The sequence below is a fragment of the Lissotriton vulgaris genome, chromosome 6 (assembly GCF_964263255.1).
Source record: "Lissotriton vulgaris chromosome 6, aLisVul1.2, whole genome shotgun sequence".
NCBI classification, from domain to species: Eukaryota; Metazoa; Chordata; class Amphibia; order Caudata; family Salamandridae; genus Lissotriton; species Lissotriton vulgaris.
The window spans coordinates 107387790-107407569 of NC_141694.1; the positions used below are offsets into that span (position 1 = coordinate 107387790).

General features: G+C 42.1%; 1 protein-coding gene across 2 annotated transcripts in view; it reads right to left on the reverse strand.

The window, feature by feature from the left end:
* LRFN2 (leucine rich repeat and fibronectin type III domain containing 2) overlaps positions 1–19780 on the reverse strand; it is a 1526854-nt gene that overhangs the window by 1056758 nt on the left and 450316 nt on the right. For both annotated transcript variants that reach the window (XM_086926065.1, XM_086926064.1), the window contains exon 3: positions 2488–2670. The gene's annotated coding sequence lies outside the window, so the exon portion shown is untranslated. The remainder of the gene's footprint in view (positions 1–2487; positions 2671–19780) is intronic.

The following is a 19780-nucleotide window of genomic DNA, read 5'->3' on the forward strand; positions in this document are numbered from 1 at the left end:
GCAGCTAGGTTATCAGGGGTATCTTCGCACTGAGGTGTGACAGCACATATTTTTGAAAAGTGGGCTACCCATGCTTCACTCGTTATATTGCAGCTTAACAGAGTGAGTGTATTGTCCAACGATCTCAGTGACTTGGCTCCTGTCCAGAAACCATTTGTATTATTAATCTTTGCAGCATATGCCAGATTGCTCCAGTGCTCTTTTAAACTTAGTCAGTGTTGGGTAATATATTCAATGTTATACCATTTCTTTATCATTAGTAAGTCTTAGGCCAGTTTTTTCCTGGAAGAATTTCCATGTGATGTATTTTCTTTTTGCAGAAATCAGAATGCCTGAAAATCATCTGCTACTCCAAGAAAGACTATTATATGTTGATCTCCCTGATGTCATCCATTACAATAGTTTAGAATGTAAAAGGAAATGGGAATGGGGATTGGTGTCATCAGGCAGTGTCCGTTGGCACTACTTATGGAATCTATGTTGCCCAGGCTCAACAATAGGGGATGTATGAAATGGAGAAAGAACTTATGAGTGGGTCCCAGCTGATATATCACATCTCAATCGTCCAACCTTTTCTATGACATAGGGCCTGATAACGATGGCGGTGGGGCCACCACTGTCAGCCTGTCGGTGGTGGTACCACCACCATCGCTTACTGCTTTACCACCCGCCTCATTATGTTGGAGGGTGTTTTTTTGTGGTTGAAGAGACTGACCGCTCCGCAATCCCTAGAATGGTGGCGTTGCCTGCCAGGCACCGTCGTAGGGATTATGATGTTCCTTCCCACCAGACGTTTCATGGCGGTTTACCCGCCATGAAAAGGCTGGCGGAAAGGGACATTGGGGGCCTGTAGCAGGTCCTCCATCACCCCTAGCCCTCAGCTTTGGGTTTTGATTTCCCTGCACCATGTGGCAGGCACTGCATGCTTCCTGCCCCATAGTGCAGGTATATGTCAGATGTGTATTTTTTGTACTGCAGCCCGCAGCACCCGCCGCAATATAAAACATACACATTGCGACAGTCTTTAAGGCGGTCGTTTTGTAATACCTAGGGTGGGACCGCCGACAGCAAGTCGGGCAGTCCCATCCCCGATATGATTATGGTCAGATGAAAGTCCGAACGCCATCATAAACAGGCCCATACACTAGGATTTGGGGACCATAATGTAGTTTAGCAGAATACACATTACATGAATCACTTATGATTTCAAATTATACCGCAGGTAAGCTTAAAGGGCTGATTATCAAAGCTATGGAGAGAAAAGAAAGTAACTTTTAGCAAGTGCACTTGTTCAGGAATCTTCACACTGTCAATTGTACACATGTATAATTACTCATCCAATACAGGAAACAACCTTTACAATGCAGTCATTACAACACAACATCCTTTACATCGCATGCCATTACAACGGAGCCATTACATTGCATGTCACTACAACGCATGTCATTACAAAACATGTCACTACAACGCATACCATTGCAACGCATACCATTACAACACATAGTTTTTACCCTTACACTATCTAACACTTACCCTACTGTTGCACTCACTGGAGTGGGAATAGTAATGTTCACTCCTACACTATCCAACACTTACATTTAAATGTAATGTAATGGTATGCTTTGTAATGGCATGTGTTGTAATGGTATAACGCGATGTAATGAAATGTGTTGTAAATGTAGTTTCTAAAAATGCGTTGTGATGGCATGCCTTGTAAAGTCATGCATTGTAATGGATGATGTGATGTAAAAACTGCGTTGTAAAGGCATGCGTTGTAAATGTTTGAGTTGTAACGTCATACATTGATCCAATACTCAAATAAACAAAATAATTCCAGGAGCGGTTTCCATGGACTGCTCCGAGAAACTTTATGAATTTCAGAAAGTTGGGAATAAGCCTTTAGCAACACATTTTCATCTAACATTTGTGGGGAAGGCCCAATGTGGGATATGAAGGAGGACGAGCTGTGCATGAGGGTGATTTACCTACTTGACTACTAAAACCTGACACAGACATACATGCAACAGACACTTACAATTTAGAAGGAAATGTATTCTAACTCACAGCCTTTCAGCAAATTGATATGGATACTAGTGAAAAGGCATGAACTTGAAACACCCAGAACAGAAAAGATAACCACCATTTGAGGACTATTACTCTAAGGCTTATGGTAATTTCTCTCTGTGCCAAGATTCTAAGGGCATGTTGACAAATCAAAAATAATTTTGAGTAAATTAAAGAATCAGCAAGAGTTAGAGTTCAAAGAGATTCTCACAAAATATGCATGGTGCATCATCAAAGTATTCTCACTGCTCTAAGACACTTGCCATTTAGGATTACAGACAATCAAAATCTACAGACCAATTAAATATGCTGTCTCAGTTTTGTGAATATCTTTAAGCATTCCTTCTTTTAACTGAATTAAGCAATGTCCTACTCTTCAAGTAAAAGAATCAAACATGCCACGGATTGGTGACATCTCATTACCTGTCCTGATGTCCTCAAACAACTCGAATGATCCTGCCCTGCTTCCTTTGAAGAAAATTGAGTAGAAATCCAGTTGAATAGTACTGCAAAGTCTCCATCAATTTGGGAAAGTTCAAGACCACAGGTTGAAGGATGCAATGCCACAACAGTAAGTCCAGAGATTTCTACCTGGATAAGCAATCACTGAAACAGAAGAACAAATTGAACTATTAACATTTAGTCCTCACCAGAATTTAAATAAACACATTAAAAGAGTAACATTGAAAGCAGAAATTACAACTTGTGGATGAATAAGATTTATAAAAGATGTGTTTGTAAGCACTGTGTGTTAAGGGGCAGGACATGTGGCATGACAACAATAAAAAAGAAGCTGCTGGAAACTGGGTGGCCACTGAATGCCACCCTGGAAAGTGATTGCAGCTATATGCATGTGTACACCATTGTTGGAAAGCTAGACTTAAATATCCTAATTATGAGGACGATGACCCTTGCATAGCACTTCGATAGAAAGCCTCCCTTTGTGGGGTTAAAATCACTTAAGTGATCAAGGTGACAAGGAAAATACCAGATTAATGGATACTAGGCAGTACTCTAGACAACTGCTCCAGACCCCCAAAGGTGTTAAGAAAGTCACAGTGATAGATGTGTCCAGCCTGAATATACCATTGGGCCACCTTTCAGCAATTATATACTTAAACTATAGGAATAGCCTGACAAACAGTCACTATTAATATTCAGAAAAAGGAGAATGGTTTCACTCGCAAGCACCAGGCAAATTAAAATGCCTTCCCTGAACAGAAGTGTTCCAGTGGATGTTCTATGTTAGTGATATACAGACAGGCTAACACATTTTGAAGATAGGCTCATCTTTGCAATGCAAGGTTGAACATCTACAAGAATAATGATAAAATATTTAAAAGAATGCAAAAAATATTCTCCTGTGTGAGTGGTGATCAGGATAAATATGAAACTTGTGTTTGCTTGTTTTCTGCTTACTGACAAGAGGGGTTTGGAGATGTTTATTGTGGTACAACAAAAAAAAACAACATCATCACTGGAAGTAGAATCTGATGTTTCTCCTAGGCAACCAGTTTCCCAAGACAAGCTTCTGCTTATCTGCTGACCGATTAGTCAACCTACTCTAATGAAAAAGCAGAATAGTGGGGCAATACTGTAGCAAAGTGGATTGATAAACTATAGTTTTCAGAGGCCTGTTGGACAATCTCAACAAAGGGCAACAAATTGGATGGAACTGGCCAAGCTAGGGATTTAACCAAATTAGTTATTGATTTATTTTGTAATTATGATTCAATTTTATATAGTGGAAATGTTACCTCGAGGGATTAGAGCACTTTATACACACAAAGTGAAGAGTTTACACACAAAATTGGGAGGGTAGTAAAAAAAAGAACAAAACAATCAATTGAAAGTCAATGCGGGGACGTACATACAGTAAAATGGAATTAAATCATATCAAATTTGTTGAGTAGAAGAAAGCAGTCAGGAGATGTCAATGTAGAATAACGTATACATTAAAAGAATACAATTATGTACACTATGTCCTGGGGTAGAAAGAGATGGGAGAAGGAAAGTCATAGGTGAACATTACAGCCAGACAAAGTTGGGGAGATGAAGAATAAGAGGCTGAGTTAAATTCCAGTAAGAGAAGTGTGTGACGTAGGGCATTCTTTCTTGAAAGAAGGTGGTTCTAAGAGAAGTATAGCAGAAAGGGCTAGAGGGGGTTCACAGAGGAGTTTAGGGAGAGACATGCACCCAATTCACAAAGGCGTAAACACATTGCTATTCATAAAATGCACTTCTAAAGTTCCTACAACCAAAAAGGGACCCTAAACAGTAGTAAATTACTACAGCTCCGGGCTTTGGTAAGTCAAGAACCACTGATACTGCAACAGCCTCCCATACAAAATAAAGGCAGTTGAGAATTAAAATAAAACTGTATAGAAAATAAAGTTAAATTAAATTTCATTCATTAAAATAGATAAAATATAAATATATCTAATGTAAACAATTCTAAATATAAAACATTCATTATTTAATTGCAAAAATTAAAACAACCTATTTGGAATGTATAAATGATTTGTTGCAGTGTGATTCAATCTATTTCCAAAATTCTTTAGCAAAAGTTCCTTTTAAAGTGTATATTTAAAGATTGGTGAACTAACATTGCGTATAAATAACAGACAATGTTTTTCAGATTTTGCAGAATTTATTCAAACTGAAACACAGCTAAAGAATTCTAAGACTGTCTAAGTGGAATATTTTATAATAGAACTACCTCTTCCTCCTTCAGAATCACAGTCACTAATATTCAGGTGACATAAAAAAAGATACATTGGCTTCCTTCTAAAGTTCACAAGAACCTAAAAGCAAATTTGCAGAACTGAATCAAATCCTGACTGGTGTATGGATCAATACAACACTAGAAGATTCAGGTCCTGATATGAAATTCAATTTGCAAGCCAATTTTTACCTGATTCCTACATTCTTCATTGAATGACAGTATGCTGAACACATTATTAGACCTGCCAGTGTATAAATGATTAATACTTCCGGAACATGTGTAAGCCACAGTGTTCTTTCTACATTGCGCTATACTATAATACCAGGGATTGGAAGGGTTCGATGCAATATAATTTACAAGAACGGATTACATTTGAAAACATTGATTGGGAAGGGTTAGCAATTCAGTAACCATTGAATTTCTATAGCACTATACAGTATATAATACAGTTGAGAAACTACCCATTCCTATGAGGTGCAGAAAGCTGCAAGGTCTATTCACAGAACTCTGGCTTCCAGCTTGGGGCTTACTGTCCATAACAGAATTGTTCCTTAGAGTATGAAAAGCCTAAATACAGCAAAAACATCAACTTAAGGTGTATATATTATTATATATTAATATGCATACTGTACATGTATATATTTCAGTATATCCTGAATAACATATATAGTCACTAAAAACCCCAAACATTAAAGTATTTCTATATAGAGGTGAAATGTTCAGTAACAATGTAATGGTTTAAACTCTAAAAAACATAGAAATTCAGCTATAGAAAGAGGTAAGCACGTTACCCATACCTCTTTGAAAGCGATGACTATGAATGGAGAATTATTTATTGCTGTGTGTATGTGTGTATGCTTAGTTACATTTTGCTTTCAGGTGTTGTTATTTCTTAGTATTAATATTGTAAGGTCATACCCATTGCGTTTATTGCAATAGTTTTGGGTTGCATGGATGTTGTGCGAGTTATGGAATGCGGTTCTAACCTTAACATGCGAATTTCAGTGGTTTTATAGGTTTAATTAGTAATCAAAGCTACACTTTAAAAATTATAGACAATGTCATCAGTGGTGTCATATCTGATATCAACAATTGTGTAATTTGCAAGGTCATTAGTGATGGCGATAATTATGTCATTTAACATGTCAGGAGTGATATTATATGTAAGGTCATAAGCAGTCCAAGAAGGGGGCGTGAGTTATAATTAGTTTACCACACTATACCTGATGAATTCAATGGATTTTAGATTTGATTTAGTTTTGTAACCATAATTGCAATTTAACATTATTTTTGTGAATTTCTAAAACGTATGTTACGGTCTTAAAGCCAGGGTCGGGCCTGCCCTCAATCCCCCCCATTGGTCACAGGGGCTGTCTTGTGGCTCCCTCTGTGCCCACACCCAGGAGGACTGCCAACTCCAGTTGCCCTTGGCTTTTGACCATGCGTAGCAGGGGTTTTTGCCACAGAAGCTTGTATTCTGTGGGCCCTGCAACCAACATGTCCGTGGACTGCCAATCGCCACAGGCACTCAACCCACATTTGCTTTTCCTTTATTACAATTATTTTGGGTACTACAGTACTCTGGAGATGCCCGCCATGCAAGCTATCACCTCATGGTACAAAAGTACCATGCAAGCTTCCTTGGGGGAAGATTGCTCGTTACCGCCGTATCATTGAGGCGGGAGCTTGTGCAGTGGCTCCTACAGGCGTACTGCAATAGCAGAGACCCCCTCCAAAAAAATGTTTTATTTAAATCTCTGGACTAGTCAGCCTGGGTCAACCTCCAACAAGTTTCTTTGGCTCAGAGACACACCACCCTGCCCAGAGTTCCCAAGTCTTGAAATAGAAGCTGCAATATTTTCTTATGAGTTGAGGCCAGTCAAACAGATCGCACAGCACTCAAACTGTTCTTGTGGTACCGAAATGGCTGATGGACAATCAGAAGGACCTATCCTTTTTATTTTCAGGTATACAGGACTCCCACAAGACCAACCGTCCAGATAAACCTAAACTTTTTACCCCTTCAAGCCCAACCTGAGCAGCTCTTTAAAAACGAATTTCTAAAAAAAAGATGACCGGACTAAAAGCACACTTTCTGAGAAAAGTTTCTGTCAAATTTGGTATAATTCCTTTCAGCAATTTTTTCTGTATCAGAGACGAGATTTTTTTGTAGGAATTAACATGGTAAATCGATGTTTGGGGACCTCTTTTTCTTTGGTGCCGGCTTCATGGATCGGCGCAAACTTTCCATGAAGGAGTTAAGGTTGATGAACATTTTATTTTTTAAGTTTCGTGAAGATTTGCAAACAGCACTGAAGTAATTATGGGAACAAAAAAATGCTCCTCCTGTGAAAATTGTTACCAAACTATAACATCATAGTGGAATTAACATGAGGGATTTTCATGGAAAATAAATACCAGTAGCAAATTCTGTACCCAGAGTGATCTAAACAGATTATTAATTCATTCCAACTCCAACTTGCTTCTTCATTTCATTTGTTGACTAAGTGCAAAAGGTTATACAGATGTAGATGAATACCATTTTTTTTTAAATGTTGATTTATTGTGCTAAATGTGCATTCCTTTAAGCACGTATTTTAATTTTTAGTTTGCATTATAAAACACAAGCCTCATTTTATTGCTGTGAGGCAAGTTTTAGAGTAGTAAAATGCAGGACACCTAAGCATTTACCATAATGCCTATTTTACAAAGTAATGCTTTAGGGATATCGTTCATATTCACTTGTTCCCAAAAAACAAGTCTATGCCTCTTTGTCTCCTTGCATCCCTACTCATTTTACTGAATAAATTATTGTACTGATGCTTTGTGACTTTTTTTTTTAAAACACAAAGGACTTCTTGAAATGTCAATTTCTGCTCTTGACAATGTTTTGAGAACAACTTACTAACATATATTTAACATGTAGATGCACGTCCCAAACCCTTTGCTGTCCAGCTTTTCCAACATGTTCCTGCTCTGAATACAATATATACAGTAGTAGTGTGTGTACACTGCAGGTCGATCATGTCATCACATAACCTTAATTATGTTTAGTTTCTCTTTTATTACCAGATCATTTGATCAATGTTGGGCAGTTTATTTTTGCTTAGAAACCTTCAGCAATCAGAATAAAAGATTTTACTTTATAAGTCTCAGTTGAGAACAACTCACTTTGGGCCATATGTAGGTAGCCCAATTGCGATCGCAAATCCATAAATTCGCAGAATTTCAGCGTTTGCGATCACAATTTGGGCAGGGTGCTTTGTAGAACACAAAAACCCACACGCAAAATAAGGAATCGCTAAATTTGTGATTCCTTATTTTGAAAATGCATTTAAGGAATCCCAAATTGCAGTTCCTTAAATGCAATGTAGGAAGCACCCAAGTTGTGCGATTTCTTTGAAAAATACACTTTTTAGCATTTTTCAAAATGCCATGTGGCGCACATACATGCCCTTAGCGCACGTATGTGCGCCACATTATTTATTATTTATTTAGAAGTTTTCTATAGCGCTAACAAGACCCGAGGGTAGCAGAGCGCTTTACAGTAAAAGGAATGACAAGGTGAAACAACAAGACACGTAACAAATAAAGGCGATCCCCAAAAGACAGTATTGGAGGAGGAAAAGTTCATAACAGTAGGGCTTTTGGTAGAAGGATACAGAGAGAGCACATATTTCTTGGGTGATCCTGGTCATCTAGGACCTAGGGAACGGATGAGGAACAAGGATTTGAGTTGGTTCTTGAATTCCGTATAGGATGGTATAGTTCTGATATGCGGGGGGATAGAGTTCCATATTTTGGGGGCATTTCCAGTGAAGGAGCAGTCCGCAGTTTTCTTCTTTCTGGTTTTTGGTAGGATGAGCAACAGGGAGTTGGAGCTTCTCAAATATCTACTTTGGCCTGCTTTTGTGAGCTTGTTTGCCAAGTATTCTGGTTTTCCGGTGTGGAGGGCCTTGTGGGTTAGGCAGGCCGTTCTGAAGGTGCTACGCATTTCCACCGGGAGCCATTCAAGTTCTTTGAGTGCTGGGGAGATGTGGTCAAATTTTTTGCATCCTGTGATCATTCTTGCTGCCGCATGTAGTGTTGTTTTTAATGGAGCCAGGTGCGATTTGGGGATACCTGTAAGGATTGAGTTCCCATAGTCCAGTCTAGATAGAACTAGAGATTGTGTGGCTAGTTTAAGGTCCTTGTTTGGAATGAAAGGTTTGATTTTGTTCAGCAGTCTGAGGTTGAAGAAAGCACTTTTTGCCGAGTTCTTAATGTGGTTTGTCAAAGTTAGTTTGGGGTCTAGGGTGAAACCCAGAGATTTGACGGAATCAGTTGGCGTGAGAGAACCTTTGAGCGCATCGATCGACTTCAGCCACTCAGTGATTTGAGGATTGTCTTCTTTGTTTGAGATGAGAAGAGTTTCGGTCTTGTCAGGATTAAGTTTCAGGTGGTTTTTTGTCAGCCAATCTTGAACATCGTTTAAGACAGCATTTAGTCTGTGGACACATGTTTACTTCAGGGGTGCAAAAGGGTGTCCTAGTGACACCCTTGCAATTTGTGATTCTCTAATTGAGAATCACAAATTGAGAATGTCTTCCCATTCATTCCTATGGGCCTTCTAGCCCATAGGAATGAAAGGGAAGGTATTCCTTATTTGCGAATCTCAGTTTGCGATTCGCAAATAAGGAATAGGTGGGATTCGCAAAATATTTTGCTAATCCTACCTACATTGCGTTTTGCGATTCTCTAATTGCGATTCACTAAAAATCGCAATTTGGGAATCGCAAAGCACATATTACCTACATATGGCCCTCTAGGTTTCTTAGTTATCCTTTAAATCTTGCAACAAGAGCTTGGAAGAGTTTTGATAAAGTGGGAGAATAGGACAGGGTGCAATCTCCATTGATGGTGGTGTCCGAGCTGTAAAATTAATTTATCCAAATGAAAGACTTACAACCTTGTGTGAAATTCTGAACTGGTACACGGATTCTGCACAGCCAGGCCAGTTTCATTCTTTGTTCTCTAGTCTCTAATTTTTGGGGACTATTTGTGTTTAAATAGGAACATATCTACGATGGGACTTACGTTTTGCATGATACAATTTACAAATAAATACCATACAACCGTGAGCCCTACTTAAAATGTTACTGTTTTTTCATCTGCATGCTTTCTGTTTCAATCTTTAAATGTTTTTTCTCTCTTATGTATGGTAAATACCAATATAATAACCGAAAACTGCTGTGCAAATTGTAAGAATGCAATGGAGGAGAATATTGTGTTTATCAATCGAATTGTCTAACTTTGATCTTATTAGCGATATAAATATCTTTCAGTGAGGTCAGGCCTGCAATGCCCATAGGGCTCAAAGGGCTTCAGCCCCGAACGACCCCCCCCTTGTAGTGTTTGTCCGCCCCGGCTGAGACGGCTTCCCGGGGACACACAGACAGTTTTTGAGCTGCTGCGTGCTGGCTGGTCTGGAGACCATCTTATTGCAGCCGCACCCAAGTACTTCACAGGTCTTTGAAAGACCATTTACTTGTTAACGAGACTTTGTTGCTTTTTCACCCCTTCTTAGATCCCCGGCATCTCCACTCTGCCTATTGCTAGAAGAATTACCCCCCTCCCCGGAAATGATTTGTTTTCCCCTCTCCCGAAATTTGGCGCTGATTGAGTGAGGTACCCTTTTTTGGGAACATTTGTTTCTGTGGTCCAACCTCAAGGTATCAAAGACCCACCCCACTTCAGCCAACACTGGGAGACCTGAGTAATTGTAACTGATTGTAGGCATTTACTTTTAATGTACGGTTATTATATTCCTTTATTTTACGTCATTCTTTTCTTTATAGCGCGGATACTGGAAGGAGGCTGTTTCGAAGCACGTGACGTGGCCACATGGTGAAAGGGAGCGTTCCAGTGGGTTCTGTCGGTGTGATCATTGCTCAGGCACTAGGGACAGGCAGACAACCGCAGCTTCAAGGACACTCAGCTTTGATGCAGTCAAACGTCCTATCGGATTTATTTTTCTAACATACTCTCTTATTATTAAAGATATCACTGGCTCCCCTACCCATCTAAAGCAGGACTCTTTTATCAGACTGGTTTGGTTTGTTTGTATTGTGCACAATGAATGAGAAAATGCAGCGACTTTTCTTCATAGGAAAGAGAGCCGAGGAGAGTGAAAGGCTCGGATTTCTGCAAGAGGAGCCCTCGCAGGACTGCTGATGGCAACAGACTTGAGAGAGATTTTCCGGCTTAAAATAGCCGCCCGCGTGCGTGAGTGCGTGCGCTCGCGGCCCGGCCCTGGCAGAGCGCGCGCCGGCTCCTCGGCTCATTCCGTCTCATCCATTATTCAGGAGGGTAATCACGGATCTATAAACACGGCCAGCCAGAGAGTGTTGGAACGCGAGGCAGCCTGGAAGAGAACCAAAGCGCAGTTCACTGCTCGTTTGTTTCAGAGAATTTGCTGGAAACCAACAATATTTGCCTTCCCTTCCCTTTTAGGCTCTTCAAGGAATTAACATTTAAACGGATGCGACTGGAAGGGAATAAAGAGCAGCTGAGAGAGACTGGCGCGTGCAGCCTCCCCAGCCTCTGCACCCTCTCTTGTTTGTCCGCGTGACTGCAGGTGTCAACTTCCGCTCGGCCTGTGGCCTAGCCATGGCGTTGTGGGACTGATACAAGCAAGGAAACGGGGCCCAACTCTGGTATTATTACAGTAAACAACATCCACTGATTGTAATGATGTGGAATCATGGCCAGCCTTTGGCAGGGGCTTGCTGTGCCCATGCCCAGGGCACCATCTTTCACAGGGGCGGACGAAATAACATGTGAACACACAACGGGCCCACTTGTGCCTCATTTTACGCATCAAGTGCACTGAGGGAGAAAATGTCCACTACAATGGAGGGAAATCCACTAGGCACGTGGTTACCCAAATACTGTTAGGCTCTAGGCTTCAAAGAACAGACGAGGTAGATAGAGACAATCTAATTTGCACAAACGTGGGTCTTCAGACCTTTGCTAAAAATGAGATGGTATGTAGTAAGAGCCAGCCAGCTAGTTGCAAATGGTTTCCAGCTGTGAAAGAAAACACACTCTGACATACATGCCTAATGTCAAAAAAATTGCAAGCAACAAAAATATTCTAACTGCAAATTCACAAAGCAACAGACCAGTGCTTCTCCATTTGAGCTGTTGGAGCATACAATGCAAAGTTTACTTTATTTTTTCACTTTCTTTTATAGATTTTTCTGTAATACAGCAAGCAGAGGATACATCACATGATCAAAGAGAAAGTCAAGATTGCCGCTAGTAAGAAAGTGCCAAGCTCTTTTCCTGGAAGGAATGCGAGAACACACCAGGACACAGCTACAGTGAGGAGTGGTAGAAACCAGACTTCGCCTAATTTGTGGTTTCTCACTTGTCTGTTCCAAATGTAAAAATAGGCTTTGCTTGCTTGAAAAGCCAGGCTAAATGTGTAAGGCAGGACACCGAAATGCAATATGGAAGTCATTTTAAAATCTGTTTTAATTTGCAATAATAAAGGTTTTGGAATTATTTTAAGCAGGTGTAGAAAACTGTCTCTCATATGTTATTATAAGCAGAAATAAATACGCTATCACAGTGCCTTCAGCTGCCAGTACATGGGTTACTTTGACATATGATGGATGCTATTTTCAGGTAGGCTTGCTGGCGTAGAACTTGTCAACAGAAGTAGCATGAGCAGGTTAATTAGAATTAATTATTATTAATTGCTGTTCAGGGAGGAGAAAAGAAACAAGAAGGCAGCAGATGCTGTTTCCATAAGGCAAAGGGGAATCGTCAGGGGGATGAGATTTAGAAGAGATGCTGAAAATAGGTAAATAAAAAAATAACATTGAACTAAACAGAGAAACATGGAATGAAAGACAGCAGAGTATTCCCATTTACAGAAAACCACGTGAAGTAAAGCATCTACTGAAAAAAATACAAACAATGTGAAAAGGAGAAGCAAAGCCGGAGACCAAATATAAGATCAAGCACATCAGAACTACTACTGCGTTTGCATTTATTGAACAATGTGTCGCCATTCTAAAAGAAGCGCTGTACATTGTGTCAGACGGCAAATAATAGCATTTATAGCTGGTGTGACTACACAAGGAACAGAGTAATGTGATGGTTTAAGTAATGAGACTCAGACAAAGTGAGTAGATGACCTTTCAAAAATGGTAACATATTTAGGAACACGCTATCTGCTTGTCTTGCCTCCTGGAGCAGGACTCACCTGGCAGTGCAGGAGAAACTGTTCCACGAGGAGTAGAGTTAGTCCTGGCATACTTGGTGTGGTCTTCCCCTAACTTTTTGTATTTCTGCTGACTCCGTTTTTGCTGGCCTTAGTTGGGACTCTGCAGACGATATCACTGCTAAACAGTGCTAAGGTGCTTGTGCTTTCTCATTAAAACATGCTGAATTGCCTTATACACAATTGGCATATTTAATTTACTTTGAGCCCTATAAAGGTTACACTACCTGTGCTTAGGGCCTGTAAATTAAATGCTACTAGTGCATTATGCACATGACAGTTTACCCCCTGATCAGTTTTCTACTGTTAATTGTCCTTTTCAAGTTCCTCTGTCAAATAATTGTTTGGCCTTGAGTGACCTGCAGATGGTTGAGTGACTGTACTCCTCACTCAATCTGTCTCGATAGTATCCCACCTCTTTTCTGCCATAGTCCTGAGTCTCTAGCTGAACCTACTGTTTCTGCCCCCTTAAATACACCCCCGGCAGTTAGAGTGGGCCAGTCAATACCACTCAGTGCGTTTGACACAGCCTTCTCATCAATAAATTCCGGTTATGAGGGATATGTAATTTCACCTCATGGAATATTTCTGGGGTCTCAAACAAATCAACAGCTCCAGACTGGCTCAGTATAACTGCAACCTTGCAAATAATTTGTCTCCAGGAAACCTGGCCTGTTGAACCAACTCCCGTTGAAGGCTTCTTTTTGTTTACCGCTGCTATACTGTCTCCGCCAGGCAGCGCTAAAGGCGGCCTGCAGATTCTAATTTCTAATGTGTTGTCTGTTATTATTAGAAGGTCTGTAACTGCCACCCTATATTATTATATAAACCGAATTGGTTTTTAACACACCACAGTCTCACTTTTCCAGACATTTTCTGCAGGTTTGATGTGAAAATTGCGAGGGTGTGATAATGATAACACAACTCAAAACACCGATCCCTGTGTAAATGTGTTTGCAAAGGGATTGCAATATAGCCCTGAACTTGTAATGAGAGCCCTTGTGTCAGCACGATAATAATACGATATTTGAATAAAACACTCTAGAAAATGCGATAGAAATGTGATCAACACCCATAGCCATGCCACTGCCACCTCAAAAAACTTTCAAAGCACGCGGTTTCCTGTTCACTATTTCTCTAAGGTCCAGAATCTGAGTTTGTTAGAATCAAGGTTGAATTTGATACTCCTCATATCTAACAAATCTACATAGTTTTTTATTTATTGGATGCACAAAATAAGAGCGATCATTTGCTTTTGGGGAATTCCATGCAGATTCTAGTGTTTACCGCACTAAAATCCACATGGTATGGTAAATACAGTATACTTTTACACTGTTAAATTCCAGAAGATGTTACCTGCTGAAATATAATGAAGAGTTAGACATTTTGGGGCAGATTTACAGTAACTGGCGCATCCCCAGGGATGCGCCAGTTATTGTGTCACAGCTCCACCACCCATGGTGCGCCGCATTTACAGTGCGGCGCACCTTGGGGCAAAAACGGGACAGATGCATGGCGCATCTGTGCCGTAAAGGCGGCGCATTGCTGGAGTTGCGACGCATCTCCAGCAATGCTCTGGGGGGCCCTATCTGTCCAATGCTGCGTCAAGCCTTACGCCTGCTTCAAGCAGGCACTGGGTTTTGACGCAGCATTGGCCTAAAAGTGCCTGCGTGAAATTTTGTAGATTTCATGCAGGCACTTTTGCGAGGCGCACCTCCCCCGGAACGCCCACCCTGCGCCGGAACGCCCACATGTGGCGCAGGGCTTTACAGCGTGACGCATCTGCCTAGATGCGTCACGTTGTAAATGGGTCGCAGGGATGTGCCACGTTTACGCCGCCGTTGCGTGACGCAACGGCGGCTTAAACGTGGCGCAAGTCCGACATAAATCTGCCCCTTAATGCACCCAGTGATTACTTGGTGTTCTAAATAACACCCACTTTGTAATTGCGACCGCTTAAAATCAGGGCCTAGAGACTGTTATAACTTGTTTTTGTTTGTCACATCGGGATTGTCTATCACCAGGGTAGCGCAGTCACTGACTGAAGTTAAAAAATACATAAAAGTAAAGCAGCAGATCTGTGAAGAATAAAGTGGAAGGAAGGAGGGGTGAGCAGAGACTGAGACCTCCATGTTACAGTTGTATTCTTATAGCTGGATTTATACAATAATGTATTCTGGTAGCAATGAATTAATTTTTCATTATAATACTGTGCAGGAGACCCTACTGTTATTTTCTTTTACGCCTCTAAAATCACTTCAAAGCTTCATTCTCTATTCTGTTTCCATGGTTAATGTTTGATTTGTTTAAATGTATTCTTTGTAATGTCTATTCCACTCTGTTTCTCTGCATGGAGAGACACGCTAAACAATATTTATGCATGTTACTCTGTTATGCACCTATAGTATACGGCAATATACTTGACTCAGTTTATTTTGCTGGTCCCGACACAAGCCCTGGCGTCGGTGGCAGCATTGATTCTGTGGCTCTTTTTACATTTTTTTAACAAGACTTTATATTGGCAATTGCAATAAAAACACATACAAAACAAAATTGCGCCCTGTTAATTTCCTTGACATTGTGTCGATCACAGCATCAAACCTTTCCATCCACCTACCCCCCTCTCCCAACACAGTCAACAGCAATGCTCAGCTTTACTTCCTTAGACGGCCTCTCACCAAAGTTGATGGTGGCTAGGCCATCACATATGTTACCCCGTTAGCTATTCCAATGTATCCAGACTTTAGCCCAGTTCTGGGGGCGTCCCTGACCTTCATAAATCGCCCTCTCGTCAACATACAGCAGTCCATATCACGTTTCCAGTCTTCCAGCTACGGCCTGCATGATCTTGCCCCTCCATCCTAGGGCTCGCGTGGCTGTGCGCCAGGAGTCAACCACAATTGCTGTTGGTCCATGAATGTTAGTGTGCCTTGGATTACCATGCAGGCCCCTAAGATATCCCCACCCCCCGGCTGCATCACCACCTATCCATCTGGAAGGCTGGTTCCTACGGGGAGTGGAAAACCCATCCATTGATGGTGGTCAATTGTGCCACCCAATAGTATTTTTGGATTTTGGGTAGGGCTGTCCCCCCATCACACCATCCCCTCGTTGTGCTATCCGTGCAAGGCCCCCATCCCAAAGCCCTGATCTCACCCTCTATTTCCTTAAAATACTGGGTATGTACAGGATACAGAGTGCTTTTCAGGACATCAAGGAAACGGGATAGGGACGTCATTTTAAAAAGAGTGGCTCTGTCTAAAAGCGATATTTGCAGGGACCTTCAATGCTGGACATATCACTTTAACTTCTCTAGTGGTGCCAAAAGGTTGCTAATGAAGAATACATCTGGGTCCATAGTTAGATAAAGCCCCAAATAGTGATGCTATCTCCGCCTCACAGTATCAGGGAAGTATTGGCAGCTATCTCTGTATAATATATATTTGGGATTTTCGCTAGTTAACGGTATAGCCTGAGTAACGGCCACAGATAGGAATAATCAGCCTTAACCTGTTCGGAGTATTTCCAGGATCTCTCACATAAAGCAGGACATCGTCCGCATATAATGATATTTTATCCTTCCATTTGTCAGTCCACTGCAGGCACTGGACCCATAGATCCTGCTTGTTCCAGGCTGCCAACTGCCCCCAGGGCTATTGCAAAGATGAATGGTGACAAGGGGCAGCCCTACTTAGTATCTCATTGTGCCAACATTCGCTGGATCTCCCTCCATCCACCCTAACCTGTGCCAGCAGATCAGCACACAAACGTAGCACCCAGTGTATAAAGCACGGGCCAAAGACCAATCTGTCCATCACCTCAAATATATATGCCCACTACACTGAATCATACGTCATTCGGGCATCTAATGAGAACACTAGTGTGTTCTCCTGCAGGTTGGGAGACTGACTCCGCAAACCATGATGGTGACTCAGGTTAACGGTGGTGCTTTGATTGAGTATGAAGCCTGATGGGCCACTTCCGTAATCACCTTGGTAAGTTGGGTGGCCAAACCATTGGCCAAGATCTTAGCCTCAGCATTGAGGAGTGATATGGGCCTGTCGGAGGTGTATTCATCAGGCTGCATCCCCTCTTCATGGAGGATCACTATAGTGGCCAACCTCTGGTCTTTAGACAACGAGCCTTGCTGCTGGTTCTTCTTAAACATCTGGCCAGATGCCTTCATTAATAGCTTCAGCAGATGAAGGGCCAGTTTCCCGGCCATCAGTTTATAAAGCTCAATTGGCACCCCGTTAGGGCACATCGCTTTGCCTGAAGAGAGATTATTTTTTTCCCTCTTGATTTATTCTTCTGTTATCTCTTCTTCAAGGAGAACATGGTCTGAGTTAGAGAGACTCAGCAGATGAATGTCAGTCCTGGGATTCTTCTGGTGTGGTTGTCACAGCTGGGCAGTATAGTTGGGTGTAATATGTGTCGAACGCATTCGCCATGCCTTGTCTATCTCTCACTAATATACCCCCCTTTGTCTTCACTTCCAACACCCAATGACCAGCCTGTTCCCTCCTGTCTAACCAGTCCAACAGCTTGCCCGCCTTATACAAGTGGTGTTGCGTGGCCCTATGGCTCATCCATGCGGCATCATTTGCCATAACCCTGTATTCTTTTTGTTTCAGTAAGAGAGTATGCTTGGCATCAATACTGTCTCGCGTGTTGGAATTTCCTGCTCCAGCAATTCAAGCCTGTCCCCCCAAGAGGGAGAGCACTTGACCTCTAATTACCATCTTGTATGTTTCCCAGAGGACCTGAGAAGAGTCAACCGATGTCTAATTCTCAGCAAAATAATGCTCTGTTGCATCTATTAGTCCCCCTCTGATATTGGGTAATTTAAGGTGCCAGGGTTTAAGTCATAGGACATGCTTTTTGGGGCTACTAGACCAAACACCGCCCACGTGGGGGAGTGTTCTGGGATGCCTCTTACCCTGTGTCAGAACTCTGAGAAGTGATGAAGTTGATATGTATGAGTGAGAAGATAGTCAATGCAGGAAAGACTGCCATGTGCCCCCAAGTGAAATGTGAAATGCCGTTCTCTGGGATTATGGGGTGGCGATATGGCAGTCAACCCAAGGGATGGAAGGAAATCTGACATAGGGCGGCGGAAAGGACTCATCTTTTTTGGGGCCCAACGATCCAATTCCTCACACATCGTCAGATTCAAGTCTCCTCATGAGTAACTTTCCATCTGGCAGCGGAGTAGTAGGGCATTCAAGTCAGGGAGTGTAATGTCTTGGAGGTGTGGAGGGACGTTAACCGAGCATACATTGATCGTCACTTCTTACAAACTCCCTATCTTCAATGGGTATCTGGCCAGACCTGACCAATGGTTAGTGGACTGACTTCCTTATTAAAATCCCCACACCTCTTGAGCCTATTGTATAACCTTCATGGACCATCAGTTTGAATTGTAACCTCATCTGTCCAGAGCCCGGTACTTGTTACCTTTCAGGTGGGTCGTTTGTGGAATGACCACATCAGATGCCTATCTTTTGAGGTATTGCAAAATGACTTCCAGTTTATTTTTGTCACCAAGACCATTTACATTCCAGGATAACCGCTTCATAGCCATGCAACGGATATCAGGCAGGTCCGTATGGAATGCGCCCACTCATATACGCGGACAGCACTGTAATGAGGTGCAGCTGATAATCAGCAGGTCAATTGATAGCTCATTGCAGACCTCATGACCCAAGCCTTCCTCCACCCTCCAATTCACCCCGACTACCCTACAATAATAATAATAATAATAAAGGGGTTTATAGAGCGCCTGGTGACGCCTCCCGGCGTATCCCCGCGCTGTGGAGAAGGGTCAGAGAGCAGTAGGAGGGGGAGGGCCTAAAGGGCAAAAAGGTAGGTTTTTAACATTTTTCTGAAGATGACTTCATTGCTCGCTAGCCTAATATTGGTGGGAAGGGAGTTCCATTTGCAGGCTGCCAGAGAACGGAAAGCGCGACCTCCCATTCTAGATTTCTTTATATGGGGGTCTTTAGAAGGCCCGTTCCCATCGAGCGAAGGGCTCTGTTCGGCTCGTAAGGAACGGCTAGGTCAGACAAGTAGGACAGTGCTTTATGAGTGATGATTCTATAGCACACGAGGAGTGCTTTGAATAGAATTCTCTTCTTTATAGGCAGCCAGTGAAGGGTTGCCAGGGTAGGTTTGGAAGCTACTCTTCTGGGAAGTCTCAACACTAGCCGTGCTGCAGAGTTTTGAAGCACCTGTAGTCTCCTGACATTCTTTTCCGAGGTTCCCAGCAGAAGCACGTTGCCATAGTCCATACGGGAGGATACTAGGGCCTGAGTCATGGTACGCCTGGCCTCCAAGGGGAGGAGGTCTAGGGTGCGGTTGAGAGATTTCATGACGCCAAAGCACTTTCCTACGATTTTATTTACATGGCTGTCAAATGAAAGTTTAGTGTCCACCCAGAAACCTAGGTTCTTTGCTTCCCTGCCAGGAGTGGGTAACGGTCCCAGACAAGGTGGCCACCAGTCTTTGGTCCAGCTATTGTCCTTACCTCCTATTATTAATACCTCCGTTTTCGAGCCGTTAAGTTTGAGGCAGTGTTGGGTCATCCACTCTGCAAGATTGGTCATACAGGTTTTGAAATTTTCAGCGGCCAGGGAGGGATCTTGGGACAGGGAGATCAGCAATTGCGTATCGTCGGCGTAAGAGACTAGCTCTACGCCGTACGATTGGACCACCCCTGC